The sequence below is a fragment of the Symphalangus syndactylus genome, chromosome X (assembly GCF_028878055.3).
Source record: "Symphalangus syndactylus isolate Jambi chromosome X, NHGRI_mSymSyn1-v2.1_pri, whole genome shotgun sequence".
NCBI lineage: Eukaryota > Metazoa > Chordata > Mammalia > Primates > Hylobatidae > Symphalangus > Symphalangus syndactylus.
In genome coordinates, this window is record NC_072447.2 from 108,229,111 (window position 1) to 108,250,405 (window position 21,295).

Consider the following 21,295-nt stretch of genomic DNA (forward strand, 5'->3'; position numbering starts at 1 on the left):
AATTCAATTTCTTTCTTTTGTAAATTGCCCAGTCTCAAGTATGTCTTTATCAGCAGTGTGAAAATGGACTAATATGGATTGCATGTCATTTTTACAGTCTACATTAGGATTTCTGGTTTTTTTTGTGTGCGTTTTGTTTTGTTTTGTTTTGTTTTGAGACAGGGTCTCATTCTGACGCCCAGGCTGGAGTGCAGTGGTGCAGTCTCGGTTCACTGCAACCTCTGCCTACTGGGCTGAAACTATCCTCCCACCTCAGCCTCCTGAGTAGCTAGGACTACAGGCATATGCCACCATGCTCGGCTAAATTTTTTTATATTTTTTGTAGAGACAGGGTTTCACCATGTTTCCCAGGCTGATCTCAAACTCCTGGACTCAAGTGATCCACCTGCTTCAGTCTCCCAGATTGCTGGGATTATAGGTGTGAGCCACCGTGCCTGGCCTGTATTTTCTAATTTTTGATGATAGGGTATAATTTCATTATATAAAAATCAATTCCATGAGAAAATAATAAGTCATGATCATCTGTGATAGGAAGAGACAGAAAGAATTTTGGCCCCATCTCTACAAAAAAATTTTAAAATTCGCCAGGCCTAGTGGTGCAGGCCTGTAGTCCTAGCAGCTCAGGAGGAGAGAGGATCACTTGAGCCCATGAGGTCGAGGGTACAGTGAGCCATGATGACAACATTGCACTCCAGCCTAGGCAACAGAGTGAGACTCCATCTCAAAGGAAAAAAGAAAAGAGTTTTGGAATCTGTATGGTTGAACCCAGCATTATTTTAAAGTATGATGCACAGTGAAAAAGGTTGCATTTAGGAAATCTTGTTTCTAGCTTATAGTACTTACAACAGGTTAGATGGTACACATACTTCTTAGCTAGGGATTCAGGCCACCCCAAAGTTGTATTATACGACAGTGTCACTTCCCAAATACTGTTCCCACCCTCAACTTTGCTCTTCTTTTCTCCCAAACATACTCCAAATGGCCTCACCTCTGTTCCTTTGAGTAGGCTGCTCCTGCTACCGGAAATTTTCTGCCCACCTTCTCTGTTAGTTGAAATGTCATTTATCCTTCAAGGTTTAAGTAACGGTCACCTCTTCCCTGAAGCTTCCCTTAATCCCTCCATTCAAAAGTGAACCACTTTTTTCCTCAATCCCTTCCAATAACATTCGTTAGCAACTGCTGGCACTTGCCTAATATCCCACTGGTTGCTGTCTGCTGCTGGAGGGCAGGGACTAGGTCTGAACCATGTCCGTAGCTTCTAGAGTCTCCAGAACAGTGTCACGAACCCACTGGGCTCTCCAATTTGGGTCTGGCAAGGCTTGTATGATCTGGCTTTTGCCTGCTGCCTTAGCCTGATTTCTAGCCACCCTCCTCCTTTCTGCAGCTACACTGGCCTTTTGTCAGTTCCTCAAAGGTGCCAAGTACTTTCCTCCCTTGGGGATGTTGCCCACACTGTCCTCTCTGCCTAAAATGCTTTCTCATCCATTCTCCATCTTGTTAACTCCAACTCATCCTTCTCTCTCTGCTTAAAACATCACTTCTCAAGAAAGCCTGCCCTGAGCTCTCAGAAAAAAACCTGCATAGTTATTACCCAGCCACAATCTCATAAGCTTGTAGTCATGGAAGAAGGGGTGAATGAGGGAAAGTGGAGGACTCCAAACAGACTCACCCACTCTCTCCACCACCGTGACTAGGAGACACACACTAAATGCCTGCCCTGTGGTCTGTCAGTCAGGAGGGTAACACAAGACCTGCTCCTTCTCTAGGATGCCCTACACCTCCCAGCCTATTCCTTTGCCCCTTGGGGCATAATGATTTTTAAGACTCTCCCAAGCTTCTCTCATTCAGAAGAGCAGCAAAATGTGTCAGAAAGAAGTATCAGATCATGTGGGTCCTAAATCTTGATTTGCTGTGGTGAAGCCTCACATCTTGAAACCTTGTGAACTTTTGGTCCTTGGCGATCAGGAATTTGAGATTGGAACGAAGTAATGCAAGTGAAGAATAAAGTTATTGGAACTCAGAGGTAAGGGTGGAGAGTAGAGAAAAAGCACATATAGGTGCAGGACCTGTACTAAGGAAGATTAGGGCAGAACGATGGCGTTCTAGTTTTGTTGGTTTTGGAAGGGCATCCCATGACATTCGACTGCTTCAGAGTTGTGAACATTGCCTAAAATTAGCCTCTTATGCAGAGGTTACAAATTGGCAATTGCAGGCAGAATCTGGTCCTCAGACTTGTTTTATTTTTTATATTTATTTATTTATTTATTTATTTATTTATTTATTTATTTATTTTATTGAGACAGAGTCTCACTCTGTTGCCCAGGCTGGAGTGCAGTGGCACAATCTCAGCTCACAACAACCTCTGCCTCCCGGGTTCAATTGATTCTCGTGCCTCAAGCTCCCGAGTAGCTGGGATTACAGGCGCACTCCACCACGCCCAGCTATTTTTTGTATTTTTAGTAGAGACGGGGTTTCATCAGGTTGGCCAGGCTGGTCTCGAACTCCTGATCTCAAGTCATCCGCCGCCCTCCTGGGCCTTCCAAAGTACTGGGATTACAGGCCTGAGCCACTGTGCCCGGACTTCAGACTTGTTTTAATTGGCTGGCACAGTGTTAATAAAACATATTTTAATTAGTCACCAACATTAAAGATTGGAAGATTTCATATAAAATGTTTTACTTCTGGCTTCTCTTGAAAAACCAGAAGCTCTGGCACCCAGCTCCACATTCCCATCCAGGACAACAGTCAGCTGGAGTTGAGTAGGGGCTGTTCATCACCTTTTTTTTTCTTTGAGATGGAGTCTCACTCTGTCACCCAGGCTGGAGTGCCGTGGCAGATCTCGGCTCACCGCAACCTCCACCTCCCGGTTTCAAACAACTCTCCTGCCTCAGCCTTCTGAGTAGCTGGGACTACAGGCGTATGCCACCATGCCCAGCTAATTTTTGTATTTTTAGTAGAGACAGAGTTTCACTCTGTTGGCCAGGCTGGTCTCGAACTCCTGACCTCAGGTGATCCACCTGCCTTGGCCTCCTAAAGTGCTGGGATTACAAGTGTGAGCCACTGCACCCAGTCTGCTTCCCTTTTATGTTACCTGACTGGCTCTGTAGACATTTGGGTTTGAAATCCTTTATTTATTTATTTAATTTATTTTTGTGAGACCGAGTTTCACTCTTGTTGCCCAGGATGGAGGGCAATGGCACAATCTCGACTCACTGCAACCTCTGCCACATGGCTTCAAGTGATTCGCCTGCCTCAGCCTCCCGAGTGAGTAGCTGGGATTACAGGTGTGCACCACCACGCCCGGCTAATTTTGTATTTTTAGTAGAAATGGAGTTTCACTATGTTGGCCAGGCTGGTCTCGAACTCCTGACATCAGGTAATCAGCCCACCTCTGCCTCCCAAAGTGCTGGGATTACAGGCGTGAGCCACCGTGTCCGTCAAAACCCTTGATTTTTTTTTTTTTTTTTTGAAGGGATTTGTTGTTGTGGTGGTGATGGTAGTTTTTTTTGTTTGTTTGTTTTTGTTTTGACAAAGTCTTGTTCTGTCACCCAGTCTGGAGTGCAGTGGTGCAATCTAGGCTCATTGAAGTCTCAACCTCCCAAGCTCAAGAGATCCCTCCTACCTCAGCCTCTTAAGTAGCTGGGATGACAGGTGCACACCACACGCCTGGCTAATTTTTGTATTTTTTGTAGAGACAGGGTTTCACCATGTTGCGCAGGCTGGTCTCAAACTTCTGGGCTCAAGCAATATGCCCGCCTTGGCCTTCCAAAGTGCTGGGATTACAGGCGTGAGCCACCGCACCCAACTTTCAGAGTTTTATTATGGGAAGTATCAATCATACATAAAAGTTGACAGAATGGTAAGATTAGCTCCCATGCATGCATTACCCTCTTTCAACAATTCTCATTCATAGCCAATCTTATTTCATTAATACCCTCACCCATTCTCCAACTCCCCTGTCTTCCCCTACCCCGTTATTTTGAAGCAAATCCAGACATCACAGTATTTTATTAGCAAATATTTTAATATGTTTCTCTAAAAGATAGACCCTTTTAATGAACAGAATCACAGTATCATTATCACAGTTAAAACATGGCCAATTCTTTACTATTACCAAATATCCAGTCTGATCACTATTTAATTCTTCTCTATGTTATTCACCACATTTGATTTCGTTTCTTTGAGGAAAAAGAAATGGGAAAGGTAGGTCTGGGAAAGGGAAGTGGGAATAGAAATATGAATATGACACTTTGATTTCTAGAAGGCCATGGATGAAATGATTCCTTATGTCTGTATAATATGTTTAACTCTTTACACTTTTCTGATTTTTTGAAATATGTCTGATTTCACTTGATCCCTAGAAAAACTTTGTATACACAGCGAAGAGCATTGTGCTTAAAATTTTGTGAGACAAAATAGATAGTGGGTTAAGTGGTTTGTTTAACTTACAGAGATAGTAATAGAACTGTGACAATAACCTAGACCACCTGACTCCTAGTTAGGCCTCTTCCCATCGTGCCACATATGAAAGATGGCAGGAGAGGTTACAATGTGATGATAGGAGACAGTATGGAGAGATAGTAGTGAACATTTCTGGAGCACTTACTCTGTGGCTGGGCGTTATACTATGTACATTACGTATGTTATATCATTTATTCTTCTCATCCACTGTCTATGATTCCACTCTTATAGAGAAGGGCACTGAAGACATGGAGGTTAAAATGTTCCCAGGAACAAACAGCTGGGAGATGGCAGAGCTGGAATTGGCAGCCAGATCATTGTAATACTAGCATCACAGTGCATGACCACTATGTTACACTTGACAAAGCACAAGTTCTGGAGTCAGACGGACTTGACTTCGAATCCTGGCTTTTAGTCACTTTGTGACTGTGGGTAACAGCTTCCTCATCTTTAAATGGGATTCAGAGTACCTAACTCTTAATGTGAGGATCAAATAAGATCATCCGTGGGCCAGGTGCAGTGGCTCACGCCTGTAATCCCAGCACTTTGGGAGGCGGAGGCGGGCAGATCACTTGAGGTCAGGAGTTCGAGGCCAGCCTGGCCAACAGCAATCCTCCCACCTTGGCCTCCCAAAGTGCTGGAATGAGCCACTGTGCCTGGCCCCCAGCTAACTTTTATTGGCCTCAGAGATGGGCTGGTCGCTTGAGGTCAGGAGTTCAAGACCAGCCTGGCCAACGTCTCTCTAAAAGTACAAAAATTAGCCAGGCATGGTAGCACACACCTGTAGTTCCAGTTACTCGGGAGGCTGAGGCATAAGAATTGCTTGAACCTAGCAGGTGGAGGTTGCAGTGAGCTGAGGTTGTACCACTGTACTCCAGACTGGGTGACAGAGCACGATTCCATCAAAAGAAAAGAAAAGAAAAGAAAGAAAGAAGGAAGGAAGGAAGGAAGGAAGGAAGGAAGGAAGGAAGGAAGGAAGGAAGGAAGGAAGGAAAGAAAGGAAGAAAGGAAGAAAGGAAGAAAGAAAGGAAGAAAGAAAGAAAGAAAGAAGGAAGGAAGGAAAGAAAGAAAGAAGGAAGGAAGGAAAGAAAGAAAGAAAAGAAGAAAGAAAGAAAAGAAAAAGGAAGAAAGAAAGAAGGAAAGAAAGAAAAAGAAAGAAAGGAAGAAAGGAAAGAAAGAAGGAAGAAAGGAAAGGAAAGAGAAAGAAATAGATAGATAGATCACCCATGTAAATTATTTAGTACATCACCTGGCACAGAGTAAAGGCTCAATAAATGTAAGCTACCGAAAAAGGGAGGAGGGAGGTTATAAAAGCACTATCTCCACCAATGTGTCCCAGCCAAAGGAAATGTATCTCCTTTCTGATCAGCCCCTTAAACTAGTCCCATCTCATGTTATCCCAGCAATATGTGATTCATAATCAGCCTTTCTCTACATTTTTATACTTGGAATAAAATGACAGTGTATTTTATACTTTGAAATTAAAGAGCGTTTTAATTCTAAAGATTTCTATTCTCAAAGGCACAATAGGTTTGCTGTGGAAATTCCAAATCCAGTCTGCTATAAGCTGCGTGGGCTCTTGTCCTTTCATCTTATCAAACATTTGAAAACTAGTACCAAGTGATTCTGGGAAACCTTTTCTGTAGTTGAAGGAAAAGATGTATAATTGAGAAAGTCCTTGGATGGTGTGAAAATTGTACAAATTTCATAAACGTGGTGGGGGTGAGGGAGTAAAAGAAGTGTGATTTCCAGCTTCCTCTATTGCCCCCTATCTCTGAGCACCTACAGATTCCCAAGTATTTTAGGCAGGAAAGTAGGAGTACAAAAGTGGTTAGGCAGGACTGAATAAAAGTGGTACAGCATGTACCAAGCAGAAGCAATTAATTTCTAGAAAGATGATTCCTACGTTCCAAGAGCCAAGAGCCAGAAGAGCCAGGGGCCGTGGCCAGGTCTGTTAACTTTTTTATTTTTTTTGACAGAGTCTTACTCTGTCACCAAGGCTGGAGTGCAGTGGCATGATCACGGCTCACTATAGCCTCAACCCTCTGGGCTCAAGCAATCTTCCTACCCTCGCTTCCTGAGTAGCTAGGACCACAGGTGCTGCCACCACGCCCAACTAATTTTACATTTTTTGTAGAGATGGGTTATGTCTCTGTTGCCCAGGCTGGTCTTGAACTACTGGGCTCAAGCGATCCTCCCACCTTGGCCTCCCAAAGTGCTGGGATTAGAGGAATGAGCCACTGTACCTGTCCTCCTGCTAACTTTTATTGGCCTCAGAGATAGGTTGAGGGCAGAGAGGAACAAGGTCAGTGAAAGAATAATCCTTTGCACAGCTTTTACTGAGCAAACGTATTAGTTTCCTGTAGCTGCTATAACATATTATCATCAATTTCATGGCTTAAAACATAAACTTATTTATCATATGGGCCTGGGTATGCTGGCTCATGCCTTTAATCCCAACACTTTGGGAGGCTGCAGTGGGAGGATCCCTTGAGGCCAGGGGTTTGAGACCAGCATGGGCAACAAAAAGAGACCCTGCCTCTACAAAAGATATAGAATTTGCTGGGTGTGGTGGACATGCCTGTAGTCCCAGCCACTTGGGAGGCTGAGGCGGGAGGATGGTTTGAAATCCAAGAGTTTGAGGCTGCAGTGAGCCATGATGGAATGATTGTACTCCAGCCTGGGTTAGAGTGAGACACTGTTAATAAGTGGGGGGGAAAGGTATCAATGGCACCGCATTCACTTCTGGAGGCTCTGGGAGAGAACTTGTTTCCAGCCCAGCCCACATTCCTTGGCTCCTGGCCCCCTCCTCCATCTTCAAAGCTAGCAATTGTGAGTCTAGATTTTTCACATCTCATCATTCTGACCTAGCCACCTATTCTTCCTTTCTCTTTTACTTTTAAGGACCCTTGTGCTTACATTAGACCCATCTAGAGAATCTCTCTTTCTCTCTCTTTTTGACAGATGAGGTCTCATCTCTTGCTCTCCATTCTCTCTCTCTCTTGTTTTTGTTTGTTTGTTTTGCTTTGTTTGTTTTTTACAGATAAAGTCTCATTGTGTCACCCAGGCTACAGTGCAGTGGTGTGACCAAAGCTCACTGCAGCCTTGAACTCCTGGGCCTAAGCCATCCTCCTGATGCTCCCACCTCAATCTCCCAGGTAGCTGGGATTACAGGTACACACCATTGCGTCTGGCTCTCCCTATTTTGAGGACATCAGATTAACAATCTTAATTCTATATTCTACCTTAATTCTCCTTTGCTATGTAACATAACACATTCACAGGTTCCAGGGATTAGGACACAGACGTCCTTGGGAGACTGGGGTTATTATTCCACTTACCACAGCTGCTGAATGTTGCAGAGAATTGGCCCTTGTTACCAAAGGGAGAAAAGATTATGAGCAATTGTGAGACTCCAGCAATACCGACAGAATATTTAGGCTTTAGGTATTATTTGTAAAATAGCTTGTTATTTATCTACTCTTGAATGGGAAGATAGCACATTTGTAAATATGGCAATTTGTGCCAAACAATTTTCTAATTTTAATACAACTTTAATTAAAATGGAAAAATAAGCAAGAAAACAAAATAATAATTTAAAGAGTAATAAGTACAGATTCATCTCACCACATATTAGAACAAGATACAAAGCAGTAATGCTTAAAACTGTGATACTGCCTCAGAAGTGAAGTATTTATCAATAGAATGAAGGCAAGAGGTTGGAAATAACTTTAAGCATATATGACATTAACAGATGTCAAACATGCACCATAACACAATGAGTGAAGTATTTAATATTAAGTGAGCACTTGAGAACAACTGAATAGTAATGTGGAAAAATAAATTTAGAACTACCTATTTCCTACTATAAGGCAAAATAGATCTCAGTTGGGATTTTAACTGAGTTAAAAATCAAGTAAAATTAAATCTAAAGAATAGAATAGATAGCTCTTCATAAACTCAATTATTTGAGAAAGTATAAATCCAGCTGTGGGAGGACAATTTTTAAAGGATTGAAGCAATAAAAAAACCCAGAAAGGGGCTGAGTGCCGTGGCTCACAGCTGTAATCCCAGCACTTTGGGAGGCCGAGTCAGGCAGATCACTTGAGGTCAGGAGTTCGAGACCAGTCTGGCCAACATAGTGAACCCTGCCTCTACTAAAAATACAAAAAATTAGCCAAGCATAGTGGCACACCTGTAAAAACAAACACAAACAAACAAACAACACAAAACAAAAAAAAAAACTCAGAAAGGAAAATGTGGACCACAAAGCGAAGAAAAAATATTCTATCCCACAATAGAATGTGGGGAATAGTGTGATAATTGACAGATAAGTATTAGTTATTTTAAACATGTTTAAAAACTTGGCCTGGCCCGGTGGCTCACACCTGTAATCCCAGCACTTTGAGAGGCCGAGGCGGGTGGATCACTTGAGGATAGGAGTTAGAGACTAGCCTGGCCAACATGGTGAAAGCCCATCTCTACTAAAAAGATTTTAAAAATTAGCTGGGTGTGGTGGTGGGTGCCTGTAATCTCAGCTACTCAGGAGGCTGAGGCAGGAGAATCGCTTGAGCCTGGGAGGCAGAGATTGCACTGAGCCGTGATCGCTCCACCACACTCCAACCTGAGTGACAGAGAGACTCCATCTAAAAAAAAAAAACCCCAAACAAAAACAAAACATGTACTGAACTCTGAAAGGATACCACAAAATCCTTGAAGGTAAAATGTTTTAAAAGTAAAAGAACAGACAATTTGCAGAACAAAAGGTACAAAAATTAAATACTTGAAAAATATGTAAACCTTATTATGCGACAAGGAAATACAAACACAACAAAGTACTGTTTTTATACCTTATACCTAATCAACAAAAAACATTTCTTTTTATTTTTGAGACAGAGTGTCACTCTGTTGCCCAGGCTGCTGTGCAGTGGCAAGATTGCACCTCATTGCAGCCTCCACTTCCTCGGCTCAGGTGATCCTCCCACCTCAGCCTCCAGACAAGTGTGCGCCACCACGCCTGGCTAATCTTTTGTATTTTTTGGTAGAGATGAGATTTTGCCACGTTGCATAGGCTGATCTTGAACTCCTGTACTCAAGCCGTCCACCTGCGGCCAGGCACGGTGGCTCATGCCTGTAATCCCACCACTTTGGGAGGCAGAGGCAGGCAGATTACCTGAGGTCAGGAGTTTAAGACCAGTCTGGCCAACATGGCAAAACCCTATTTCTACTAAAAATACAAAAATTAGCGGGGCATGGTGGCACAGCCTATAATCTCAGCTACTCAGGAGCCTAAGGCGGGAGAATTGCTTGAACCCGGGAGGCAGAGGTTGCAGTGAGCCGAGATCGCTGCCACTGCACTCCATCTTGGGTGACACAGTGAGACTCCGTCTCAAAAAAAAAAAAAAATTGATAAAATCCAGTGTTCATGAGGCTGTGGGGAAATATGTATGTTGGAAATGAAAATCATAACAGTAACCAACACTGTGCCCACCTTCTTCATAACATTTCTGTGCAAGGGAACTATTATTTCTCCCATTTTATAAATGAGGTAACTGCGACTCAGACAGGTGATGTAACTAGTCCACCATCACACAGCTAGTATGAGCAGAACCAGTCTAAAAAAACTTTGTTGAAGTCCAAGCCCTGTTTTCTGTTTTTTGTTTTGTTTTTGTTTTTTGAGACAGAGTCTCACTCTGTCGCCCGGGCTGGAGTGCAATGGCACGATCTCGGCTCACTGTAACCTCCACCTCCCAGATTCAAGAGATTCTTCAGCCCGCCACCACGCCCGTATACTTTTTGTATTTTTAGTAGAGACGAGGTTTCCCCATGTTGGCCAGGCTGGTCTCGAACTCCTGACCTCAAATGACCCGCCCGCCTTGGCCTCGCAAATTGCTGGGATTACAGGCGTGAGCCACCGTGCCTAGCCAACCCTGTGTTCTTAATCAAAGCTCTATACAGCTTTCTATGGCAATATGTAACAAGAGCAATGAAGAGAGTCATACATTTTGACTATTCTAGCCCCAGAAATTTATCCTAAGAAAATAATTTCAAAGCATAAATCTCTCTGCTCTTATATATGTATAGATGTATGTATATATATTTACATATATACACAAAGATGTTTATTAATTTAACAAATATCTGTTTGCTCATTATCTACCATGAAATAATATAAACAAATTATAATATGCGAATGCAGACATTAAAATAATCAGTGTGAAGAATACTATAAAATATGCAAAAATAGGCCGGGTGCAGTGGCTCACACCTGTAATCCCAGCACTTTGGGAGGCTGAGGTAGGAGGATTGCTTGAGGCCAGGTGTTCGAAACCATAGCGAGACACTGTCTCTACAAAAGAAAAATAAAATACTAGCTGAGCATGGTGGTGTACACCTGTGGTTCTAGCTATTCAGGAAGCTGAGGCAGAAGGATCGCTGGATTCTGGGAGGCAGAAGTTGCAGTGAGCTCTCTTCTCACCAGTGCACTCCAGCCTGGGCGACAGAGCGGAGACCCTGACCCAAGTAAATAAATAAATGGCAAAAATGGACATCCTATATGTAAAAACAATTAGTCACAGGGTGAGATCCAAGAGCTAAATTTAGGCAGAGAGGTTATGAGACTTGGGATGGGGGTTGGGGGAACTTTCTAATAACATTTTGAGGGGAGACCCCTACCGCTTGACATTCGTGATGCCAAGGTATACACTTTCACCTCAATTGCCTGTGAAAACAAACTTTGCAACAATGGGTGATCTATGCATCCCACATTTGGTGGGACGCATTAAGTGCTTTAGTTCGTCAGAGAACACCCTCTCTCCCCCTCCCACGAGCAGTAAGATGCTCCTCTTGCCAGGTTTCCCTAGAGCAGCCTGTTTTTTGAATGGGAAGTAAGGGGAGGCCAGAGTCCACTGGCCGACAGGCTCAGGTGACCAGTGGAGTCAGGCTTTCGGAGGGCACCTCCTGTGGAATTTCAGCCCAGCCCAGAGGAAGGAATTATTTTCATTTACAGTGACTACACTGATCCCTTCTCTGGAATTAATTTGTGTTATGAGCTACCAGGGCATTCGACTTCCATTCACTGCCCCTCTTGACAATCTGAGACCCTCCAAAGAGCAGGTGATGGCTGTCATTCAGTGCACCTTGGCAGGGTTCTGAGGATGGTACTGGGCGGGGGGAGTGGTGGGGAGAGCCCTTTCATAGGTAGTCCATTTTAATTTGTAGACCCTTTCCAATTATGCCACTAATTGTTTAAAAGGATTGCAAGACTAAAAAAAAGTTTTAAATCACTAATCTGTTATTGAAAGGTCTTTTAAAAGTTAATTTTCTTCCTGAATACTTCTTAGTCAATACAGACTCATGAGCCAAGATACCCTGCTGGGGTGCTGGCTTTGTCGGTCTTTCTAACACCTGGCTCAGCAGGCTTTCTTCTCTGATAATGAATTCTTCTTGCTTTTTGTAGGAAGGAGTTTGCTGATATTAGGCCACTAGATTTAGGAAATATTTCCAGAACTCCTGTGTTCGCCAATTGGAGTTTCTCACTGGAAAAACGCTGCCATCAACAGACAATTGTTTCTCATATGACCTCATTTGGGGGCAGCTTGACAGCTATATCTGCCAACAGGTGGAAATGATGTGGCTGGAGCTTGTTGAGGGCATTCTAATGACCAAAAGAAGGGCAGAAGGAAATGAACTGATGTGATCATTCCAGGATACTTTGAAGTTAAAGATCTGTTGTGTGCATGGCACACTTTTACCTATGTAACAAACCTGCACATCCTACACATGTATCCTGGAACTTAAAATAAAATAAAATAAAATTTAAAAAAGATCTGGTGTGTGCGTGTGTGTGTGCACATATGCATGTGTATGTGTGGAAAAGAAAGAGGGAGTGGGAACAGCCCCAAATGCAGAGCTCGCCATGAGACTTGGGAGGAGCAGCTGAGTGCTCTGCTGCATACCGGGTCCCCAGAGGAAGACGTTGTGGGTTGACCATCCTAGAGGCCAATGCTTAGTGTGGGGAAGCTCGTCCTCACTGTCCAAAAGGGGGTGGAAATTGACGTAGTTCCAAAATTTGGCCAACAAACTGGATTTGAAAACACAGCCAAATGGACAGTGGTGTCACAGATTCCAAATACAATTTAACAACTATAGATTCACATCTACTGTGTGAAAGGGGAGAAAATGTAAAAAAGTGAATTCAGACATAAGTAAGATACAGCCCTCTGGCCCTGCATTGCTTAATTCCAGTTTGTGATGTTTATAATTTGCAGCATTTAAGGTACAAAACTTTTGTTGTGGACATATTCAGAGATAAATGTGCTGCTTATTTGCTATTTCTTTTTTTACAATTTATTTTATTTTTTTTCTCTTTGAGACAGAGTCTTGCTCTGTTGCCCAGGATGGAGTGCAGTGAGGTCATCACGGCTCAGTGAAGCCTCGGCCTCCCAGGCTCAAGTGATCCTCCCACCTCAGCCTCCCAAGTAGCTGGGACTACGTGAGTGTGTCACCACACCCAGCGAATTTTAAAATTTTTTGTAGAGACAGGGTCTCACTATGTTGCTCAGGCTGGCATTTGCTATTTGAGAACAATGCAGACATATTAAATGTGGAAAGCTGGGCATGGTGGCATGCGCTTGTAGTCCCAGCTACTCAGGAAGCTGAGGGCAAGAGGCTCACTTGAGCCCAGGAATTTGAGTTCAGCCTAGGCAACATAGTGAGACACGGTATCTTAAAAGAAAAAAAGAAAAGGCCCGGTGCAAAGGCTCACCCCTATAATCCTAGCACTTTGAGAGGCCAAGGTGGGTGGATTGCTTGAGCTCAGGAGTTCAAGACAAGCCTGAGGAACATGGTGAAACCCCTTCTCTACAAAAAATACAAAAATTAGCCAGGTGTGGTGGCATGCACCTGTAGTCCCAGCTACTCAGGAGGCTGAGGTGGGAGGATCACTTGGGAGGTCAAGGTTGCAGTGAGCCGTCATCGCACCACTGCACTCCAGCCTGGGTGACAGAGTGAGACCCTGTCTCAAAAAAAAAAAAAAAAAAAAGGATTAAAATGGGAGAGAATGTGTGAAAATGCCTGCCCTGTACTTGGTTCCATAAATAAGGGCTTTTCAGGTACAGTGACCTTGGGGAGGTGGGGAAAAAGTAGAACTATGGCATTTGATACACTCAAGACAGTTTTCTTCAAAAATAAAAGAACAAGACTTCCTTTGCATACAGGAGTGTAGAATTGCAAGAAACGCTCCACAAACTACTTTTTCATTTAAAAAGTTATGGTGAAATATACATAACATGAACGTTTCCATCTTAAATTAGCTGGGTGTGATGGTGCTTGCCTGCAGTTCCAGTGCCTGTAGTCCAATAACTACTTTCATAGCTATTGTCTGATAAACTTAAAAAAAAAAAAAAAACACACAGCCGGGCGCAGTGGCTCATGCTTATAATTCCAGCACTTTGAGAGGAGGATGTGGGCAGATCGCTTGAGCCCAGAGGAGTTTGAGACCAGCCTGGGCAGCATGGCAAAACCCCATCTCTACAAAAAATACAAAACTTAGCAGGGTGTGGTGGTGCATGCCTATAGTCCCAGCTACTGGGGAGGCTGAGGTAAGAGAATTGCTTGAGCCCGGGAGGTTGAGGCTGCAGCGAGCTGAGATTGCATCACTGCACTCCAGCCTGGGTGACAAGGAGAGACTGTCTCAAAAGACAAACAAAAATCAGCAAAAGAGACACCCTTTGATTCAAACAAGCAGAGTTGGCCATATTCATGACTCATTTTACCTTTCTTTTGAAAATATAAAGCTTCCAGATTCCAATGATATGGTTTGTTCACAGTCTGTCCTCCATTCACCTAGAAAAGGGAAGATTGCTTTCTCTTTTAAAAAGGAAAGCTTAAAACAGAGAAAAGGGTTCAGATAGAGGAACAAATGAGATCAAAATTCCCAGGTTGATACTCAATGATTTTAAATGCTGAGTTTTTATCCAGAAATATTGCATGATGATATATTAAAATAAATCCTTAATAGGTCAGAATGCTCAAGAAATGGGGATTATTCTTTTTAATGGCACGTTCTGAAGAACTGAAAATTAACAAGAAACCCATGTTTTGTCTATTTCTATCCTTTACGTTGAAAAAATAGTGAAAATATGCATTAGTCCGTTTTCCTCTCAAATTTAAAGAGTCTAGCGAACAAAATTAAACCTTTGATTCAAAGTCTTTGGCTTGAATTCGATCATAGCCACTTATCAGCTGTGTGATTTCAGGTAGGTTATTTAAGGTCTTTTGTCTTAATTTCCTCATCTGCAAAATAGCGATAGTTATTAATTCATGCATAATGCGTAGCATGGTATTTGGCACATTGTAAGCCCTTAGCAAATTTTAGCTCTTACCATTATCACTATTTATTATTGTTAAATGTACAGCACCATCGTAGGTGCAAAGTGGGAATAAGAAAAGTAGGAGAACCAGATGGAAATTCCAGGTGCTTACTGCGCAGGTAAGGGATACAGGAATTACATCCACAAAACAGGTTGGTTTTAGTGGGATGCTCTAAGTTATGAAGGTTCCTGTCAAATGAGTGATGCACACTTCAGGCCCACAGGGGTTCATGGAGGGGAGAAAAGAGCTGGGCAGGTAAGGTTGAGAAAGGGAAGGAAGAGGAAGGAGGAGAGTTGAAAGGAGAAGGAAAAGGCATGACAGAAGCAAGCCCAGAGTGATTCAGCTAGACGAGGAAGGGGGATGGAACAATACCAGCTAAGAAAGGTGTGGGTCAGAAATGAGCATGGCATATTCTGGAGGTCTGTTGTGTGGTTGCAGTGCCTCAGGGTCATCATTTTGGAGATCAAACTTCCTTGCTAGGACTGTAACTGAAAAAGAAGCGGGCAATTGGATCGAATGGATGCTGACCCCTGGGACTTCTCTAAATGGTATACAAAGCACAACACAATGAAAACCATAGCAAAATAATTTTACAAGACTTAAAAAGGAAAAAGGGATTAAAAGAAAAAAGACTTTCCTGTGATTTACCTTACGCTGCAATAAATACACAATCCTGATGAACCAATGTTCTCTGCAAATATGACCCTATTTAATTGAGACATTGATATATAATATTACAAGGCTTATCAGCTATGGGAGAGAACAAGCCACACTTGTGCAAAGATCCCTGAAATGTCAGGGAGTGGGGCTATGAATAGAGAAATTCAAAATGCCATTTGAACTTTGCCTGTGGGTTGAGGCCTTCTCAGGGTTCTCCAGGGAGGAAATGATAAGGAGTAGTGTGAGGTGAACAGACCTTGATTTCTGGCTTGGGCTTTGCTTGTTACCCTTGTACAGGGACTTCATACTTGTGAAGATGACCTTCTTATCTTTTCACGTCCTGCCTGTTGACCATCACAATTGCTGACCAGCCTTCTTGCTTCCTATTTAGAATGAATGGATTGAACCCTCAAGCAGAGTTTTAAGACTGTAGATGTTCATTTAATGGAAGAACAGGTTGCGCCATGGAGATGCCCTAAAGTCTAAGCCTCTATGTTAAATAAACAGCAGAAGAACCAATTCAGTACCTTGCAATATTTCTGTGTGACTGTGACTCCCTGTTGGAATTGAGGTTTTGATATGGTAGGTGGGCCCATGAAATTCATTGGACACGCTTGGAAATTCCTTCTGGTTAAAGTGAAGAAACAGAACCATCCTGGGTATTTCTTGAGGTACTGGGGCTTGGCACCTTGGCCAGGGACAATCATATCATAGGACACCTTCTCTATCCTGGTTTTCCCTCTTTCCTCATGAATATTTCAGTCCTGGGGAGGACCCTTGGGATGATCAGTTGAGTTAATGGAAGGTAGGAATGAGAGGAAAAGAGAAGGGGCAGCCGCATTACTTTGCCGTGTGATGGGGACTGGGGAAAGAGATACTAGGGACTGATTTGCGTATGAACCTGTGTTCTGTTTTTCCTGTCTTCTCTTCTGTAAAGCCCTGCTGGCTAGAGCCACCTCCTTGAGCCCCACTGGCTACCTCCCACAGACACTATACAGTTGGCAGTGCCAACTTACCACCTATCTCCCCACACCACAGCAACAGCTCGGTCCCCAGCCATAAATATGGCTTTCTTTCTCCCCTAGGTCACGACAGCCTGATTTCCTACTCCTGACTTCAAACATCTGCTTCATCTCTTTGTCTCTCTTGTTCAAAGGGAATTAGTCAGAGACTCTTCCTTGGTCTCTACCCTGCCTCTTATTTATGTCCTGAACCAAGATTCTTGAGCCTGGAATAGAAAATTGTGTTCCGACTCCACAGTTTTCATAGAGACCCTAGTTTTGTCTGGGGGCTGTGTTTCAGAAGGGTCCAGGTGTATCAATTATGCTGCCCATGCCTGTATGCCATCTCTTCAATCACTTGTGTCCCCTTGTTTGTGAAGCACAACAGAGTGTGCTTTCAGAAAGAGTCTTTTGTATTCCTAGAGTCTAAAAATATTTGCATGTAAATGTTGGGAATCCAGACAGTCTCCTTAAGATCTGTGCTTCTCATGGGGAGGCACACAGACCATTGGGGTGCATTTGAAAATTAAATTTACACCAATTGCACCTTGGGTCCCTGCCCCATAGTGCTGTGCTAACATCTGAGAAGGAGAGAGTGTGACATTGATCAAGGCAAAGCATAAATAACCACATTTCAAAATGAATACAAATTGCATAATGACAGTTTCCAAACTATTAGCCTACTTTACAAAAAAAGTTAATTCAACACAAGCCCAGAACTGGCTGTTGCTTATGTGCTGTGCTGCCAGTTGGCAGGCATAGCTTTGCAAGGGGATTGGGGGAAATGAGGATTATTGTAGTGGAAGCACACTCGGCCTTTTGTGAGAAGGGTACAAATTGCATCACTCTCTCAAGCCCCTGCTGTTCAGTGTTCAAGAGTGGACACCAGGATACTGCATGCCTTCAGGGGAAGTTGCTTACTTTTCCTAGAGGTAAAATGGCCCAGTGCCGAGGCTTGGGGAGGAACCCTGAGTTTATAGCCCCTTGAAGGAAAAAGGTCTGGGCAGCTGGAGGTGATATACACTGAGGAGCTACACCTGCAAAGGTATGTGCTGCCCCCAGCTGGGCAGTCTTGGGCACCAGGGGAGGACATGGCGATACAGAAGCTGGCCTTCTCTGGGATGAACTCTGCATTCTATCTCGGGCAGACCATTCCACTGCTCTGGGCCTGTGTCTCCTCATCTGTAAAATGAAGAGAGTGCACTGGATGGCTGTGAAAGCCCCCTTCGGCTCAAAAAGAATGCCATGGTCTCTTCCTTTAAATTGCGTGTCCCCTAGAAAGAGAAAGGCCCAGTGCTTGGAAGAGTGGCATGAAATGATGGGATTGGTTCCCTGTGGTCGCCATACTTTTACTGCAGGACTCATGAATGTTCGTCTCACTTGCAAAGGAACATGAGAAAGTGCCTGCTAGGAAAAAGGAGGTGTCTGAGGCAAAGGGTTCATTCTCTTTGGGTCACCCTACTGCCTTGACTAATTGGAAGGGAGCATTAGGAAAGTCTCGGATGAATTCCCCCAATTCCATGCAGCATTCTCAGAAAGAGGAGTGTGTGATGAGGGTTATGCTATGATATGTACTGCCTCCAGAGAGCCTCCACTCAAGGTTTGAGAGCCTTGCTCCAGGATCTATGCACCACTTTGTACTAACTCCCCTACTTCCATCAGTAGGAGTCCCTGGGATACAGAAATTTGAATTAGACAAAGTTGGATTTACCAATTAGGAAATTCAGTAAAGGACTCAATTTTTTATTTAATTATTTATTTTTAGAGACAAGGTCTTGCTGTGTTGCCCAGGCTGGAGTGCAATGGTGTAATCATAGCTCATTGCAGCCTCAAACTCTTGAGCTCAACCCATCCTCCTGCCTCAACCTTCCAAGTATCTGGGACTATAGGATAAATTTTCTTAAAAAATTGTAGAAACAGAGTCTTGCTATGTTGCCCAGGAGGGTCTCAAACACTTGGCCTCAAGCGATCCTCCTGCCTCAGCTTCCCAAAGTGTTGAAATTATAGACGTGAGTTGCTGCATCTGGCCAGGACTCTATTCAAGCACCATATTTTACCTTCAGGTTTTCAACAATTCCTAGAGCTACCAGCTCCAAATGATTGGGTAGAAAAACAATACATCCATATATGCTCAGAACATGCCCAATTTAAAATATAACACCCCATGATCAAAATTCGGGCAAATGTCTGTTCTTTTGAAAAAAAGTCAAACCAACCTCTGTTCTTCTATTTTCTATATATTTACAGTAATTTCTCTCTTTGTTTAAGAAGTCACCTTTCACACCTATCTCAAGGGAGACCCTTGTATTCTCAGCTAAAGAATTATTTCTAGTCCGTTCTTTCTTTGCCCCTTTTTTCTAATTACTTGTAGTCCAAGTAATGGCTTAGAATTTTGATTCTCAGGCACTTTCAAGTTATACCTCTGAGTTCTGATGACATCTATTTGAAACAAGATCCAAGTTATATAAATTTAGTTTTATTCAAAGAGGCTTCTTGTCCCCCTAAATAGCTCACCTTCTCCCTGCTTAATTTGACCATAAAAATTATTATTGTGAAAGCTCCTTGGCATATGTTCTTCAATGTGAAACAACTTTAGAAAGCAATAGTATATCCAGAATTATTAGCGTACTGCACAATGCTGAAGCTCCTGCACCCCTCCTGAGATCACATTCATAACTTTTCAGCCAAAACTAACTTCTGCAAAGACCATCTATGAGAGGTAAACGTTATTTGCTGAGAGCTAATTTCTGAAGCCTTTTTATGAATTAATTTCCTTATATTACAATAATTCTTATCCATGTCTTAGGGAATTGGAAATGTGCTTTAAGAGAAATGCTGTTTAGAAGCCAGGTGCAGTTGCTCGCACCTCTAATCCCCAAACATTGGGAGGCTAAAGTGGAAGGATTGCTTGACTCCAGGAGTTTGAGACCAGCCTGGGCAACAGAGTACAACCTCGTCTTGACAAACAAACAAACAAACAAACAAAAACAAATTAGCCTGGTGTGGTGACACGTGTTTATAGTCCTAGCTACAGAGTGAGACCCTGTCCCTAAAAAGAGAGAGAGAGAGACATGCTTTTTCTGAGATTATTGTAGAAGACCTCCTCCTTTTAAAACCTAGACTGAGAAGAAGGTTGTTTTTTGTTTTTGTTTTGTTTTGTTTTGGTGTTTATTTTTCTGTTGTTGTTTTTTGAGCCAGGGTCTGGCTCTGTTGCCCAAGCTGGAGTAAAGTGGTTTGATCCTAGCTCACTGCAGCCTCCACCTCACAAGCTCAAGTGATCCTCCCACATCAACCTCCTGAGAAGGTGGGACTATAGGCATGTGCCAACGTACCCAATTACATTTTTAAAATTTTTTGTAAAGATAGGATCTCACTATGTTATAGAGGCTGGTCTCTAACTGCTGGGCTCAAGTGATCCTGTCACCTTGTCTTCCCAAAGTGCTAGGATTGCAGGTGAGAGCCACCGCGCCTGGCCAAGAGGAAGTGTTTATCTGCAGGAATGTTTTGCATATTTCCTGTCCCCATCCCACTATCCCTCCTTAAATCATCTAGAACCTGGAAGAAGTAGATATGACTTGAAAATAATATAAATGTCTCTTGAAGACCCTATTCACGTATGCAAAAGAATATTCGTATTTTTGCTTCTTCCAGGCTGCCTGAGATGAAAAAAATGTTCTATGTTTGTGTGTGTCCAGTTGGTTATGAATTAACTGTGGGATTCGTGTGCTGGATGCTGTTTGGCTTTGAGTCTCAGGGTGGCAAGGCTGGACGGGGTATTGGCACCTTTGTTTGTACAGACCCTGTAGCTCCAAGAGGACTTAAAGCATTGAGAAACCAGATGTTAACAAAAAGGAAAAGTTCAACAATGGGAAACAAGAAAGGCTGAGTTTCAAAATCACCCGGTGAGGATGGCAATGGGCATCACAGATGCGTTCCTGGATGTTTCTCACTCCCATCAGAGACTGGGACTCCTGGGGAGGTAATGACCTCCTTGCTGCAGAAATCTTAGATATAATCTAAGACTCTAACTGCTTTGCTAATGCTTGACATCCTTATGTGTGAAGGGAGAGAAGAAAGGAATAAAAAGTATCAGGCGGGCCTGGTGTGGTGGCTCACGCCTATAATCCCAGCACTTTGGGAGGCCGAGGGGGAGTGGATCACCTGAGGTCAGGAGTTCGAGACCAGCCTGGCCAAAGTGGTCAAAGCCCGTCTATACTAAAAATACAGAAAATTAGCCGGGCATGGTGGCAGGCGCCTGTAGTCCCAGCTATTCGGGAGGATGAGGCAGGAGAATCACTTGAGCCCAGGAGGCGAAGGTTGCAGTGAGCCGAGGTCTCTCCACGGCACTCCAGCCTGGGCAACAACAGCGAAACTCTGTCTTAAAAAAAAAAAGTATCAGGCAACACTGCAAAAAAAGAAGTATGCTTTTCTGAGAAAACAGAGCTGCCCTTCAAACTGGGAGCATGTAACTGCTGTGAAACTTGTCTTTGATAACCCCTCCAAGCCCACCACCTATGAGAAGAAATTCTGGTATAACTATGACACCCTTATCTGAAGCCATTGCAGTCATTTCATAGCATAAAATGTGTTCACAAAATTACTGCAAATGGCTAGAAATTGCTCAAAAGTAAAGGCTCTATGAAATAGTTAAATGTTTAAAAAATAGTGGGCTTGGCCTCCTCCCACTCCCCCATTTTGGTTTTTGTTGCTTCCCACCGAGGCAGATTTGCATAAAGACTGCAGACATAGCAAAGGTCTGCCCGCTTCTTTTCAATGAGTGATTATTCTGGAACATCGCT